Source organism: Toxorhynchites rutilus, chromosome 2 (genome assembly GCF_029784135.1).
Source record: "Toxorhynchites rutilus septentrionalis strain SRP chromosome 2, ASM2978413v1, whole genome shotgun sequence".
Classification (NCBI taxonomy): domain Eukaryota; kingdom Metazoa; phylum Arthropoda; class Insecta; order Diptera; family Culicidae; genus Toxorhynchites; species Toxorhynchites rutilus.
The window spans coordinates 6836105-6851049 of NC_073745.1; the positions used below are offsets into that span (position 1 = coordinate 6836105).

The 14945-nt window shown below is 41.6% G+C and overlaps 1 protein-coding gene across 9 annotated transcripts in view; it reads right to left on the reverse strand.

Annotated features, from left to right (window-relative positions):
- Positions 1-14945, reverse strand: part of LOC129764458 (hemicentin-1) — a 304717-nt gene that overhangs the window by 160726 nt on the left and 129046 nt on the right. The gene's annotated exons all lie outside the window — the stretch shown is intronic.

The window sequence follows — 14945 nt, forward strand, 5'->3', positions numbered from 1 at the left end:
GCTCCACTCTGTTATTACGTATTCGTTTTTTATAAACTACAAAAGAATTCGAGAAAAAAATAATACTCAAAGTACAATTGAAAAACACACGGTTTGTTTACTTTTTCATCATTAACGATAGAATCCGCTAGACGGCGACATCGTACCTTCCACGTCGTGAATAGTAGTGAAAACAAAGGTTGAGTACAAATAAAAATTCAACAGAATTACATTAACCCCTTCCCGTATTAGTTAAAACGTCACACATCAAGCGTTTTCTACTACTAGCGCCCTATCTTATGCAAGTACACCACGAGTGAGACTCGATGTTGTACGGGAAAGAGTTAAGAGAGTATACGGAATTACGGTAGGCGCTTGTTGTCAGTGTGAAGTCATATGTTTACATCGTGGCGTCATCGGATCAAGCGCAACGCGAATCAAATCCGCATTTCCGTGGTGAAAATCCCGGAATATCTGCTCGTGAGTTGGCAGAGCTGTTGAATGGTCCAAAATCCACAATATATATTGTCAGGCCATGTTATGAGGCCATCACGATGTGTTTGTAAATATTCCATTTTCAACCGTTCCTTATGAGAACACAAGTGTGTAGAAGCAGAAATCTAGCGTAACTTTTGAAAAGGTCCTATATAACAGATGTGAACAAATCGAGTTAAGATGAAGGTGAACGGAAGCCACAAAAGGCTGCCACAATGGCGCTCATTTCTTTCATCTCTCTCCCTCACCTCTCGCCCAAAATTCAATAATTTGGCGAAACAGTGTGAAGAAAATGATCGTTTTCGCACTCTTCCCATCAAGTAATATCAACCAAACTCTAATCGATTCCTCACAAGATATTAAAATATCATCTGCCATCGTATGCCAATGTACAGGGTTTTCCATTTTGGGCTTCCGAAAGTATACAGCCCTGAGCTGACAAACGTTTGACATAGCTGTCAACCAAAGCGTCATATCGTAGGTTGAATGTCTGCCATTTTACAATATGGATCGTTTTAGCATCGCACAAAGTGTTAATTTTGTTAAATTATCCTATAAAAATGATGAAAAACCGGCAAATGTTTTTCGAGCATTACGGACGGATTTTGGTCGTCATGGACGGCCTACAGAGCACACAATCGCTAATGTAGTGCGTAAATTCGAACAAACTGGATCCGTAGCGGATATTGTGAAGCCTGTGCATCATCGTAATGTGCGTTCGGCCGAAAATATTGCTGCTGAAAGTTGCTGCCAGTGTGGAGGATGATCCGAATGTTTCGATTCCACGACGTGCTCAGCAATTGGGCTTGTCAAACACATCATTGTGGCGAATTTTGCATTTGGACTTGCACCTACATCCATATAAAGTCCAACTGGTACAAAAATTAGAGCGTGGTGACCATGGAATGCGTCGGGCATACGTCGATTGGGTAAACGAACAACAGCAGCGAAATGCTGAATTTTCGCATCAAATTTTCTTCAGCTATGAGACACATTTCGAGCTCGGTGGCTATGTGAACACCCAAAATTTCCGTATATGGGGCCCACAAAATTCACACGTGATTGTTGAGAGTCCATTGCATCCGCCAAAAGTCACTGTTTGGTGCGCATTATGGTCTGGTGGAGTCATCGGGCCGTATTTCTTTGAAAATGAGGACGGCGAGACGGTAACTGTGAATGGTGAGCGCTATGGCCGCATGTTAACCGATTTTTTTTTGCCACAAATTGAAGATATGGATACGGATGACATGTGGTTTCAGCAGGACGGCGCCACGTGCCACACAACACGACAATAACATATTGCGAACGAAATTTGAGGGACGCATAATTTCGCGTTTTGGTGATGCCAATTGACCGTCCAGATCATGCGATTTGAACCCGCTAGACTTTTTTTGTGGGGTTATGCGAAAGACCGTGTCTATGCCAACTCTCCGCAAACTCTTGAACATTTGAAAGACAACATTCATGAAGTTATGACCGAGATACCGCCCCATATGTGCCAAAAAGTCATCGAAAATTACCTTTTCCGGATCAAGGTGTACGAGGAAGCCCTAGGTGGACATTTGAATGATGTTGTATTTCACACATAATGGCATAAACCAAACTTTAATTTGAAATAAAAGTTTCATCGAAATTCGAATTTTAAGTGTGTTTTATTTCAATTTACTTTCGGAATTTAAAATTGGAAAACCCTGTATAATGAAAAACGTCGGAAAACTCGAGCTAGCACTCTGAAAGTTAAAGTTTCATTTTTCAATTTTCCGCAATGATTTTGTTTGTATTGGTGAAAGCATTGTTTTTTTTCGACACTGATGCAAGATAACATCAACGAAACAGCTATGAAAACCACTCAATAAAATGTTGTTCCTGAGCCATAGCGTTTCATGTCATGAAAATCAATAAAATAAAATTGTGTTGATATCAATACAATTATTATTTTTACGTTTAATGGGTCTGTAATGTAAGTTTTAGCAACTTTAACATTGGTTAACAATCATTCAAGTATCTATGCTCTTCACCTTTAAATCGCCGATATAAAAAATGTTCAATATACAGATTCGGATTTCAAGCACTCGACTGTTATGAATATCTATGAATGTCTCTTCGCGACTAGACGAGCTTGATAACGAGCGTCATCCGTTTTCGAGAAAAAAATCATCTCGATTTAATTGACATCCTATGAACTGATCCCTTGACTATCTCCCAGGTATTATTTTCTTCCAGTTATGTAATTTCTTCCTGAATAGCAATTTTTCACCTCGGCCAGTCTTCTCTATTTTTGAGTTATTAATTGTCTGTGGTATGACTTCACATACTACAAAATTGTGCTCAAAATTTGTTAGGTTGTTTAGTAACTCAAGTGAGATTTTGTTTACCGTAATCCTATTTGTCGGCGATCGTTTGAAATCCTTCATTTCCTGATATTCTTCGCCATTGTCGCATCTTAGTCGCAACATATCCTGACCGAAGTTTGCTACTGCCATAGTCTCACATTCCTTTAGTTGACTTAATACTTCGCTCTTGCTGTGCAATAGGTAAACTACCCTGAAATGAGGGTAATCATCTTTGAAACTTACGAAATACTTATAACCATCAAAGGTCGTATTCTCCATTCTGTGAGAACTAATGCAAGCGGCCTAGCTGACCTGAGAGGACTCACTGTTTTGAAGTGTATGCTGCTCTGTTTCCTTGTCAGAAAACTTGCACTGTTTTCATTGATCCACTCTGGGGACTAATGTTGATTCCTTCAATAATTTAATAGTTCAGTAACTTCCTTATACTTAAAAAAAACTCAGGTGTCCTAGTCGTACATGTCACCTGGATAGACTTTCCTGTTTTTCATTTCCGATCATTGCAGCTGAATAGACTTGTTTTTATCATCAAAACCAATAGTTAACAATCAGCTGATCTGGCCGCACTGGCAATGCGATCTAAAACTATACAATACTCGCGTAACTTTTGGAAAGGGTCAATGTAACAAATGTAAACAAATCGAGTTAATGGATGCACACTATTGGTTTTAAATCATTGAATGTTTGCATCTATCATCGTTGAAGCATCTATCCTCTTCTTCTTACCGCTACAAAAAATGCCCAATGTACAGATTCGGATTTTAAGCACTCGACTGTTATTTCGGACGCTCGACACTTCCGAAGCATGGATATCAGGTTATTTTTTTCAGATGTCTTCACATGGTACGAAAAAATGTCTTCAAATGTGTTCAAAATCATATTGAAGGGAAATAATATTTATAACCTAATTTTAACAAGGTATGATAGATCATTCAATGCGTATTCTAATCAGTACCGTAAATATTCACGTTCACAAAATTCAAATACGACGAATTTCAGCCTGCCTTGTGTTGATAACCTACTGCTCAAGCGAGAGTCGATAAATATGGAACAACAATATCAATGAACACCAGTGGAATGAACAGCAACATCAGCTTGCCATGAAGCTCATTTTTCATTTGCATCTTCATTTTGGTCATGATATTCGTAACGTCGAAATTGAAGATCACTGCGTGTTGTGAAAATCAAAGCATAAAATTCAACGTCAACCAATTGAGAGTGAAATCACAAAATTCATGTTTTTGGCGACTTCGGCAATGGAATGTATAGTATAACTCTTGCTATGTTTTATGAATATACTCCCGATTGGCCGGAAATGTCATACACCCCCAATTAGATCGGCAATGGGCGACAATAACACACGAGTTATGAACCAGCCAAAAAGTGTTGAAAGTCACTATAATACAGTATAAAAAAGGAACGGAACGCTCAACGCCGTTCAATGCTAAACCTCACTCAGCCGCTTAACACTGCACAACGGGCAACGCTCAACGAAAACTAATGTTGCCTTTCCCGGATTCCTGGTTCTTTCTTTTTTTCTTAATATGAAAATCAAACACGATTTCAATCAAAATTCAGTGCAAGCGATGAAGATCAACTTAACGTTCGTGATAATCACCTGAAATTAGTGACAGTAATAAAAGTGCCTGAATGCAGGCTTTCCGAAATTCGTTCATGTTGATTTCGTTCAATATACCAGACAAAGTTCACGCTTCTCGACTCTTGTATTATACTAATTATAACAGGTATGGTATTGAGTGTCAACAGAAGAGAATTCATCCGACACTTTTTCCCAGTGTTTCCATTTCTTCATTCGTGAATAAATTTTGATAATTTGTGGCACTGGTTCCAAACTCCAATCACTCGCTGTTCAATTGATTCAATGCAATCCAACATGTTTTTGTTGAAATTCGAGGATAACTTTTCGCCAGCTTTGTCAATAAAATGGTTTTGTTTCGAATCAATTCCTCTATTTCCTTAATTCGCACTTCCATATCATAGTCCAAATTATCAGTAGCGATTGATTAATTTATATTTTTCATTTATATTTTTGTTGAATAATTCATTTGTTCGAGAATTTCGAGGGGCCAAATTCACGTGCCTTCTGAATTAAAACAAGACAATAATCATCCATTTTTGGTTAGTTTTTTTTGCTTTTTGTGAGAAAAAAAACATAGGAGGTTGTGTCCAAGATACGACCGCATTGTTAACGTAGAACTACGCTGTTATTTTATATAAGTCGCTTGTTAATAACTTCGGATATTATTTTATAATGCTGTGAAATTTCAGAAAAAAACTGTTTAGTAGAATGATTTAATCGCCCTGAAATGGTTTTTTTTTATTGTAGAATCAGTTGACGACAATTGATTGATGATTCATTCTTGCCCTCGTAGTACAATACACTAGCTGATCGTATGTCGCAATTTGTTTCATGTCAATGCATTGAAAATTTACCTCGAACGCTATTCCGGTGGCCTTTTTCGCAATTCAAATAGACTCAGCTACAGTCGATTATATACTTGTTGTACCAGCACCATTTTTCCACATATCATAACTACATCAATATAACTATGGCATACAGAGCCATACATCGGTGGCTTGAATCCTAGTAGCTTATGAACACTACTCATAACTTTGCGCTATTTTCAATAGAAACGCTACTGTAAATATTACTGGCCTCGAAAAAAGTTGTATTACATTCCCATGCTCAAGATAAGCACATCTGTCATCCTTAGTGGAGAAAGTTTTGCTACTGACAAGCGAAACCAAATCACATTCAAATTTCCAGAACAACATTTACTTTCTTGGTGACTAATTAAATGAAATAAACTTTTTCTGTTAATCTCACCGACCTCGAAAATAGTAGCATTGCTTCATTATGATCAAGATTAGCGAAATGCAATCATAGTTGAAAGTAGTTTTGTGACTGGCACGCGAACCGATATAACTTATAACATTCCAACACGACATTCAAGATGCTTGGTATTCCCCAAATAATTTTTTGGCGCACAGCTTTAACCCCATGCTTCGCCATACCGTCGGTTCAATCCATTGAATGCAGTGTCAAATGTCCCAACGAAGCGTTTATGATGACGGAAAATAAACATTGTCAACTGCTTGGAAAAAGACTGAATATTTGCCTCAGCAGAGATTAATTACTAATATCATAACGCAAATATTTCCCTCCCACACTATGTTTACGTACGGGTTATGAAACACCCACGTACGCACATGAATATCCATATTTCGATGGCTTGAAGCAACTAAATATACACAGATTTATCTCCCTTTTTGCGCTCTTTTCAACATAATCCCTTTCTGGTAATATTGCCGGTCTAGATTAGCTTTGCTGCCATCATTGGTGGAGAGAGTTTTGCTACCGCCATGCGAAACCAAATCACAGACCAAATTCCAGAAAACTTATTTTCTTGGTGAACCGACGATAACCGAGCTTGATGATTCCCCACACAATTGTGTAGCTCAGAACCTTAATGTAATGGCGTCAGTTTGATGCAATGATTGCAATGCCAGAGTAATCAGCGAATGAATAACTTAGTCGCGCCCACAGCTCAACCCGAAACGAAGGCATGTGATAACGCAAAACAAGGAAGAACGAGGGATGTTCATTGCTTTGAAAACAGGACGAGACTGAAAGTTTGCCTCGGCGAGATTTCCCCTTCGTTGCTCGTCGATAAGTTGCTCGTTATTGACAGCTCTGTTCGGGAAATCACACAAATCAGCAGAACAAATGTATGGGAAAATGGCAACACTTATAGTTTTCATGAATTTTAACCATTTACACACCAGGTAATTGTGATGTATAGAATATCAAACAAATGTTGGGGAATTTCAGATTCGTTCGGTATGTAAATCGCCAAAATCCGTTCGCGGCAAAAATAGTTATTAACGTTAACTTTATTTCATAAAATCGTGACCTGTTTTCTGATTTTTCACCCTTAGTGAAAGACGGAGTTCTACGTCAAAAAAAATCCGGAAAAACGAGTTTAAATTGAGGGAATTTATAAATTTGTTCACCTGTCAAACAACGTTGGAACGGGGCTGCTTCAAATGAAGTTAAAGGCTCAAATGTTTCAATATAGCAATTTAAGCCTCCAATTCGATAAATTATATAGTTCCACTATGGAATGCAAAACCTTCAATGAACAACCGCCGCACTCAGGCGTACGTTTTTCCCACAGTCCGTCATCAAAAGGTGCAAAGCTTGCATCGATTTGATAACGATGTCATCACCTTTTTTTCTCTCTCCTGCGAGTGCACACATTTCACACATTCCTTCTGGGTTGGTCCTTGTCAAACCTTGGATTCGCACTACACACCCAAAAGACGAGACACCACGAGAGCACCCGCAAACCGCAAACGAAACCCCGGCAAAGCCAGCGAAGTAAAGGGTCGGAAAATGTTTTATGCTGGCGATGAGTTTTATGGACGTGTAGAATGTCTAGCTTTTACAAAATTTACATAAATTGTCCCTAGCTCAGTGACGCTAACTGCGAACGAAATGTGACTTCGCCAGAAGGTTCCATCTCCAACTCCGGCTCTCCGCCTTCCGAGGAAAGACTCGACCTGACGGAAGAGGACCGAATTGATACGTTCACGGGAAGTGACAGAATGCGCACCTAAACTTACGAACGCATACACACACATACACCCAATCTCGTTAGAGGCGTTAGACACATTCCAGAGCAATGGTTTACTATTGTTGGCGTGTTCTTGGAAACGGGGCTCTCCTTTGCGTGAACACGAAACAATGTCACAGCATCCGTGATGTTATGCTTCCTGGCATCGGAATGACTTACATTGCTGGATAGAAGAAAATAACGAAATAAAAACACCAGCGCCTCGGATGTGATCGAATAAACAAATCGGGAATGAATATGCTCTCGGGTGGAAATCATTTGGCCTAAAAATAAACACAAGCCGTGAAAATACTGGGTCAATCGAAACGCTGATCGGAAATGTGCAACGGACGGTCCGTTTGGCGTCCACTCGCTGCGAGCTCATCATGCGTCGAGTCTCGATTATCTGCTGCTGCTGCTGCTGTTCATACGAGGGTCTAGCCACCGAAGCTCATTTAAATAATATCTAAAAGGCCTCCTGTTGCACATGCCTCCCATGAACCCACCCACACACGGCTAGACGCATCCGAATGCCCGCCTGCAATGCAATAACAAGTATACACACGTTGCGTCGGCGAGTGGAATCATTTCAGTTCTTAGATTAAATGCTTTTCAAATGGACTCTCGCCATGGTTGGAGGCTGTTTTGCGTGTGTAATTACGCCTCGGGGTCAATGTAAGCGATAATAACGCTCTCAATTGAAATCGAAATCCAACCGCAACCAACATTCGCTGGCAATAATCCAGCAGCGATCATTTCGACATTCGATCCCATCTGTATATATTCACAGTAATCGTGATGTATCTTAATAGAAAGTAACTATTCTACTCCAATCAATTTCGAGAACACCCACACACACACACTTGCACCGTATCGTTGCAAGTACTGATAATAGGATAATAATTTGAAGCTGAAAACTTCACAGCCACCCAAAACTAAGCACTGCGTGCTGAAAATTGTCACGCTGGAAACTATTCCTAATAATCAGGCGATTATTGTGGAATTAATGAATCCTTTGTTGTGTGCTGTTGTAACGAAATAATTATGATGGAGGTGCTTCTGGAGACGATAATGAGCGGTTTTCCGCTCGTGTTGAGCGGAAAGCCTCGCGTTTTGAGGATTCGTGGTATAATTTCGCCACCGCTATTAACATAAGCTGTCGCGCGGAGGTTTCGGGGTCTAATGAACGTCAATTATGTTTGACAAAAAATCGTCGTCGTCGTCACCGCGTCCGCGATTAAACGTGAGTGTGACCAGTGGGTCGGGCGCATTAGAACTCGGCCAAACTTTCTTTCGGGCGGCCACACCTGTTTGGGGGTGGCAGTCAGCACGGCTGACGGTTCGCACCGGCCGAATAAGTCTCTAAATAATTTTCCTTTGGGAAATTCGGAGACGAAGCGGGTGCGATTAAAAGTGAATCCAAGAATAATTATAACAATTGATGATGATCAACGCGTAACGACATCTGGGGTGTTTCATTCCATTATTATTATTTAGCCAAGGATATCATCATTGACATAGAAGGTACACACTTCTAGTCAGGCTGGTGAATTCAAGGTATTTGTCGGCAACATTTATCGTATGCACCTTCAACATGTAGAAAACACCGTCGAAAAAAATGTTGAGCATTGAGAGCATGCACATTCTCTGCAACCGACGTAAGAGGGAGAAAGCCAGATATTTGCAGCGTTCGCCCCACCTGTTTACATAATAAAGGTATAAAACAGAGCTCATTCGCTAATTATGTTTTACAGGGAAGAATGATCTTCGGGTTCCTTTCAATAAAACATGAACAGTACAATTGTGTTCATGAGGTTCTCATTCTTCGGCATAAGCTTCGAGTAACCGGTCATGTGCTGTGAGCGTCTCCGTTAAAGCATTGTTTTCGGTTACCGTTGGCTGTTATTTTTTTTTTATCGCTCGGGTGTGCTTTTTTCGCGCGTTTTCGAACTGTTCGAGATATCGTAAAACGCAGTGTGAACTCGGAATTAGTGAGAAAAGCAGAATTATCAAAGCCTGGCAAGGCCAGCCGGCTTTCAGTTTTCGCCGATTTGTCGCCATCGCAATCGAAGTCGGACATCGGTGCTCAGTTGCACGCACACAATACCAGCGCGATTCGCTGTTCACTTACAGCAGTGTGAAGGAGAGCATCACTTCTTAGTGGTGTGTGATAGTGCCGAGCGCTCAAGCGCTCCGATTGAGAAGCAAGCAGCGGTTGCCAGTTCATCAGCACTGGGTGCATTGTGGTGAATAGAAATAAATAAGATATAAGATTTTTTTTTAATTTTTTTTTTAATTATTATTATTATTAAAACAAAATATTAGATTATAAGTACCAATTACAGAATGGCAGAAGGAGGGGGAGGATCTCCAGATATGGAGATCTCTGATGATGACTCCCCTCTGGTTGAAAAAACAAATAAAGGAACAGCGAAGACACTTAAACGCGTTCCTACATCAGAGGATGTTTCGTCCGGGGACGAGTCTGCTAACTCTAGCAAGCCCCCCTCTAAAAAACCTGCAAATATCTCCTCTCCAACCCCCCTCGCTCCTACCCCAGCTCAGATTTCGCCTCCCCATCCTGTTGTCCCCGATCCCCTTCAATCCTCGTCATCTCCTTCTCCTCCTGTAGTCTTCTCTCCACGTGTCAAGGTCTATCCTGAAGATGCACCTGGAACTGGTCCGTGGGTTGTTTTCTTCAGGCCTAAACCAAACGGAAAAGCACTTAATGTTATTCAGATCATGAAAGATCTGGCAAGATACTCCTCCGTGACAGAAATTACGAAGGTTAGACCGACCAAACTGCGTGTTGTCGTGGCTGATCGGAAGAACGCAAACGGTATTGTCGTCGACCAGAGGTTTACCCTGGAATATCGTGTCTACGTGCCTTCCCATGACGTAGAAATCTCGGGGGTGATAACCGAAACGGGTCTGACGTGCAAATCAATTATGGAAGGAGATGGCAGATTTAAAAAGCTGAATTTGATTAAGGTTAAAATCTTAGAATGCCGACAACTCGGCAAAGTCTCCCAGGAAGGGAAAGAATCGAAATTTACGCCGTCCGACTCGTTTAGAGTCACTTTTGCTGGCTCCGCCCTCCCTGACTACGTTATGGTGGACAAATTGAGGCTACCGCTGCGACTCTTCGTGCCAAAGCCCATGACTTGCCTGAAATGCAAGTCAGTTGGTCACACAGCAGCTTACTGCGCCAACAAGGAGCGCTGTGCCACTTGCGGAGAGCAACATGTGGACAAATCCTGCAGTGCGATTGAGCAAAAGTGTCCATATTGCGGAGGAAATCCGCACGTGCTCTCGGCTTGTGAAACTTACAAGAGTCGCTGGGAGAAGCAGAAGCGCTCTTTGAAGGAACGCTCGAAGCGCACTTTTGCGGAAATTTTGAAGGGCGCTTCTCCATTGGCCCAACAGCAACAACCTTTAACCGCAAACAATGTCTTCGCTTCGCTGCCAGTTGACGAAATGGAAGCGGATACAGCTAACGAGGGCACACCGTACATCTTCCAAGGGAATCCCCGGCGCAAAAATGTGACCACTCCCAAAGTTCAAGGACAAGCCCCTCCGGTTATACCCTCTGTTAGCATGCCTAAAAAATCGAGTGCAGCGGACAAACAAAATCAGGTTCCTCCTGGCTTCCGTGGGAATAATTCACCTTCGAACGACCCAGCACTCGAAGGGACATCAAAAACCCCAACTGTCCCTATTTTACCGTCCAATTCAACTTCCCAATCGGAATTTATAAAGTTGACTGACCTTGTGGCTCAAATCTTCACATGCTTTAATGTTTCCGACTCCATCAGAACCATTGTCATATCAATGCTTCCAGTATTAAAGACAATTTTGCAACAATTGATGCAAACATGGCCCCTCCTTGCAATGATTATCTCTCTTGATGTCTAATTCAAATAGAGAGGTCGGAGATATCACTGTTTTACAGTGGAATTGTCGTAGTCTCATCCCTAAATTGGATACATTCAAATTTTTAATTCATAACTTCAATTGTGATGTTTTTGCTCTGTCCGAAACTTGGCTTTCTTCGCGAGATGATCTCTCTTTCCACGATTTTAATATTATACGCTTGGACCGTGATGACAGATACGGAGGGGTGCTATTGGGGATCAATAAGTGCCACTCATTTTTTCGAATTGACCTTCCACCTATTGGAGGGATTGAAGCTGTTGTTTGTCATGCAAACATCAGAGGAAAAGACCTCTGTATTGTCAGCTTGTATTGGCCTCCGAGAGCTGCGGTTAGCCGCAAACAACTTGTTGACATGTGCTCACTCCTTCCTGAGCCACGATTGATCTTGGGAGACTTCAATTCTCACGGAACTGCCTGGGGGGAACAGTACGACGACAATCGTTCACTGTTGATATATGATCTTTGTAACAGCTTCAATATGACACTTTTGAACACTGGGGAAACAACACGTGTACCTAAACCTCCTGCTAACCCAAGTGCTCTTGACCTCTCGCTTTGCTCGAATTCACTATCGTTAGATTGCAAGTGGAATGTAATCCAGGACCCCAACGGTAGTGATCACTTGCCAATCAAAATTTCCATCACCATTGGGTCGAATTCTTCTGAATCTATAAACATGGCATATGACCTCACAAGACACATTGACTGGAAAAAATATGCGGACGCGATTGCTCTAACCATCAATTCCATATAGATGGTTTACCTCCATTGGAGGAGTATAACTTCCTTTCTCGTTTGATCTATGACAGCGCGGTTCGCGCTCAAACGAAACCCATCCCAGGCTCCACTATTCGTCGAAGGCCTCCCAATCCATGGTGGGATAGCCAATGTTCCAAGCTTTATCAGGATAAATCGAACGCATTCAAAGCTTTTCGGAAACGTGGAACCATTGAAAATTTTCAATCGTATTTGGACCTTGAAAATCAATTTAAAAACTTGATCAAAGGGAAAAAACGTGCTTATTAGCGAAATTTCGTGGGAGGTTTGTCACGAGAAACGTCAATGAAAAAATTATGGAAAGTGGCTCGAAACATGAGAAATCGCTCTTCAACGAATGAAAGCGAAGAATATTCACATCGATGGATTTTTAATTTTGCACAGAAGGTTTGTCCTGATTCCGCTCCTGTGCAAAAAATAGTTCGAGATATACCACAAGATAGGTGCGATCTTGATTCCGAGTTTTCGATGGTAGAATTCTCTCTTGCTCTCCTTTCATGTAACAATTCTGCTCCGGGATCGGATAGAATTAAGTTCAACTTGCTGAAAAACCTCCCTGATGTGGCGAAACATCGCTTGTTGAATTTATTCAATCGGTTTCTGGAGAATAATATTGTTCCAGATGATTGGAGACAAGTACGAGTTATAGCTATTCAAAAACCCGGAAAACCCGCGTCCGACTTCAATTCGTACCGCCCAATAGCAATGCTGTCTTGTATACGGAAATTGTTGGAGAAAATGATCTTGTTTCGCCTTGATCGATGGGTTGAAACGAATGGCCTACTCTCAGATACACAATATGGGTTCCGCAGGGGCAAGGGGACGAATGATTGTCTTGCGTTGCTTTCTTCAGAAATTCAAATGGCTTACGCCGAAAAAAAACAAATGGCTTCAGTATTCTTGGACATAAAGGGGGCCTTCGATTCTGTTTCAATAGAGGTTTTGTCGGACAAATTACACTCTCGGGGTCTGCCGCCTCTATTGAATAATATGTTATATAACTTGCTTTGTGAGAAACATTTGAACTTTTCTCACGGAGATTCGGCAGTAAGTCGGGTCTCTTACATGGGCCTCCCCCAGGGCTCATGTTTAAGCCCCCTTTTGTACAACTTCTATGTAAGCGACATCGACAATTTCCTTACACAAAATTGCAGCCTAAGACAACTTGCAGATGATGGAGTGGTCTCTGTCGTAGGATCAACAGAATCCGACCTACAAGAACCCTTACAAGATACTTTGAACAATTTTTCAACCTGGGCCATTGGGCTAGGGATCGAATTCTCCACGGAGAAAACAGAGATGGTGGTTTTTTCTAGGAAGCATAAGCCAGCAAAACCAAAGCTTCAACTTTTGGGTAAACCGATCACTCATGCTATGTCATTCAAGTATCTTGGGGTCTGGTTCGACTCCAAATGTACTTGGGGGGCCCATATTAGGTATCTGAGTAAAAAATGCCAACAAAGAATAAACTTTCTCCGTACAATTACCGGCACCTGGTGGGGAGCCCATCCCGAAGATCTTATAATGTTGTATCGAATAACTATTCTCTCAGTGATGGAGTATGACAGTTTCTGTTTTCAATCAGCTGCCAAAACACACCTCATTAAACTCGAGCGAATTCAGTATCTTTGTCTCCGTATTGCGTTGGGATGTATGCCCTCAACGCATACCATGAGTCTCGAGGTTTTGGCAGGCGTACTCCCACTAAAAGATCGCTTCAATTTATTATCTCTTCGGTTCCTCATCCGGTGTAAGGTTATGAACCCATTGGTGATCGGAAATTTTGAGCAGCTGATCGAGCTAAATTTTCATTCTGGATTCATGAGCTCATATCATGAATTCGTCTCCATGCAGGTTGATTCTTCTTCGTATATTCCCAACCGTGTTTGTTTCCCTGACTACATCAATTCCTCTGTGCATTTTGATCTGTCCATGAAGCAAGATATCCATGGATATTCAGATTACCAACGATCGAGGATCGCTCCAACGATCTTCGATGAAAAATATGGGGGTATCAATTGTGATAATATGTACTTTACTGATGGGTCCACTATAAATGAGTCCACAGGATTTGGAGTGTTCAACGAATTTTTTAGCACCTCACACAGTCTTCAGAATCCTTGCTTAGTGTATATTGCTGAATTGGCAGCAATTCATTGGGCGCTGGACAGCGTCGCCTCACGACCTGTTGAACACTATTACATTGTAACGGATAGTCTTAGCTCTGTCGAAGCTATCCGTTCAGTGAGGCCGGAAAAGCACTCGCCGTACTTCCTTGAGAGAATACGAGAAATTTTGAGTGCTTTATCCAGACGCTGTTATGTCATTACCTTTGTGTGGGTCCCTTCTCATTGCTCAATTCCGGGTAATGAGAGGGCTGACTCATTAGCAAAGGTAGGTGCGATTGAAGGCGATATTTATCAGCGTCAAATCGCCTTCAATGAATTTTACTCTTTAGTCCGTAAAAATACCATCGCTAACTGGCAACGCAAATGGAACGAAGATGAATTGGGCCGGTGGCTTCACTCGATTATCCCTAAGGTTAGCCTCAAACCATGGTTCAAAAGTCTGGACTTGAGTCGGGACTTTATTCGCACCTTCTCCCGACTCATGTCCAATCACTGTTCGTTAGACGCGCTACTCTTTCGTTTCAATCTGGCCGGCAGCAATATCTGCGTTTGTGGCCGAGGTTACCACGACATCGAACACGTTGTTTGGTCGTGTGAGGTGTATATTGTTGCCAGATCGAATTTAGAGAACTCCCTTCGGG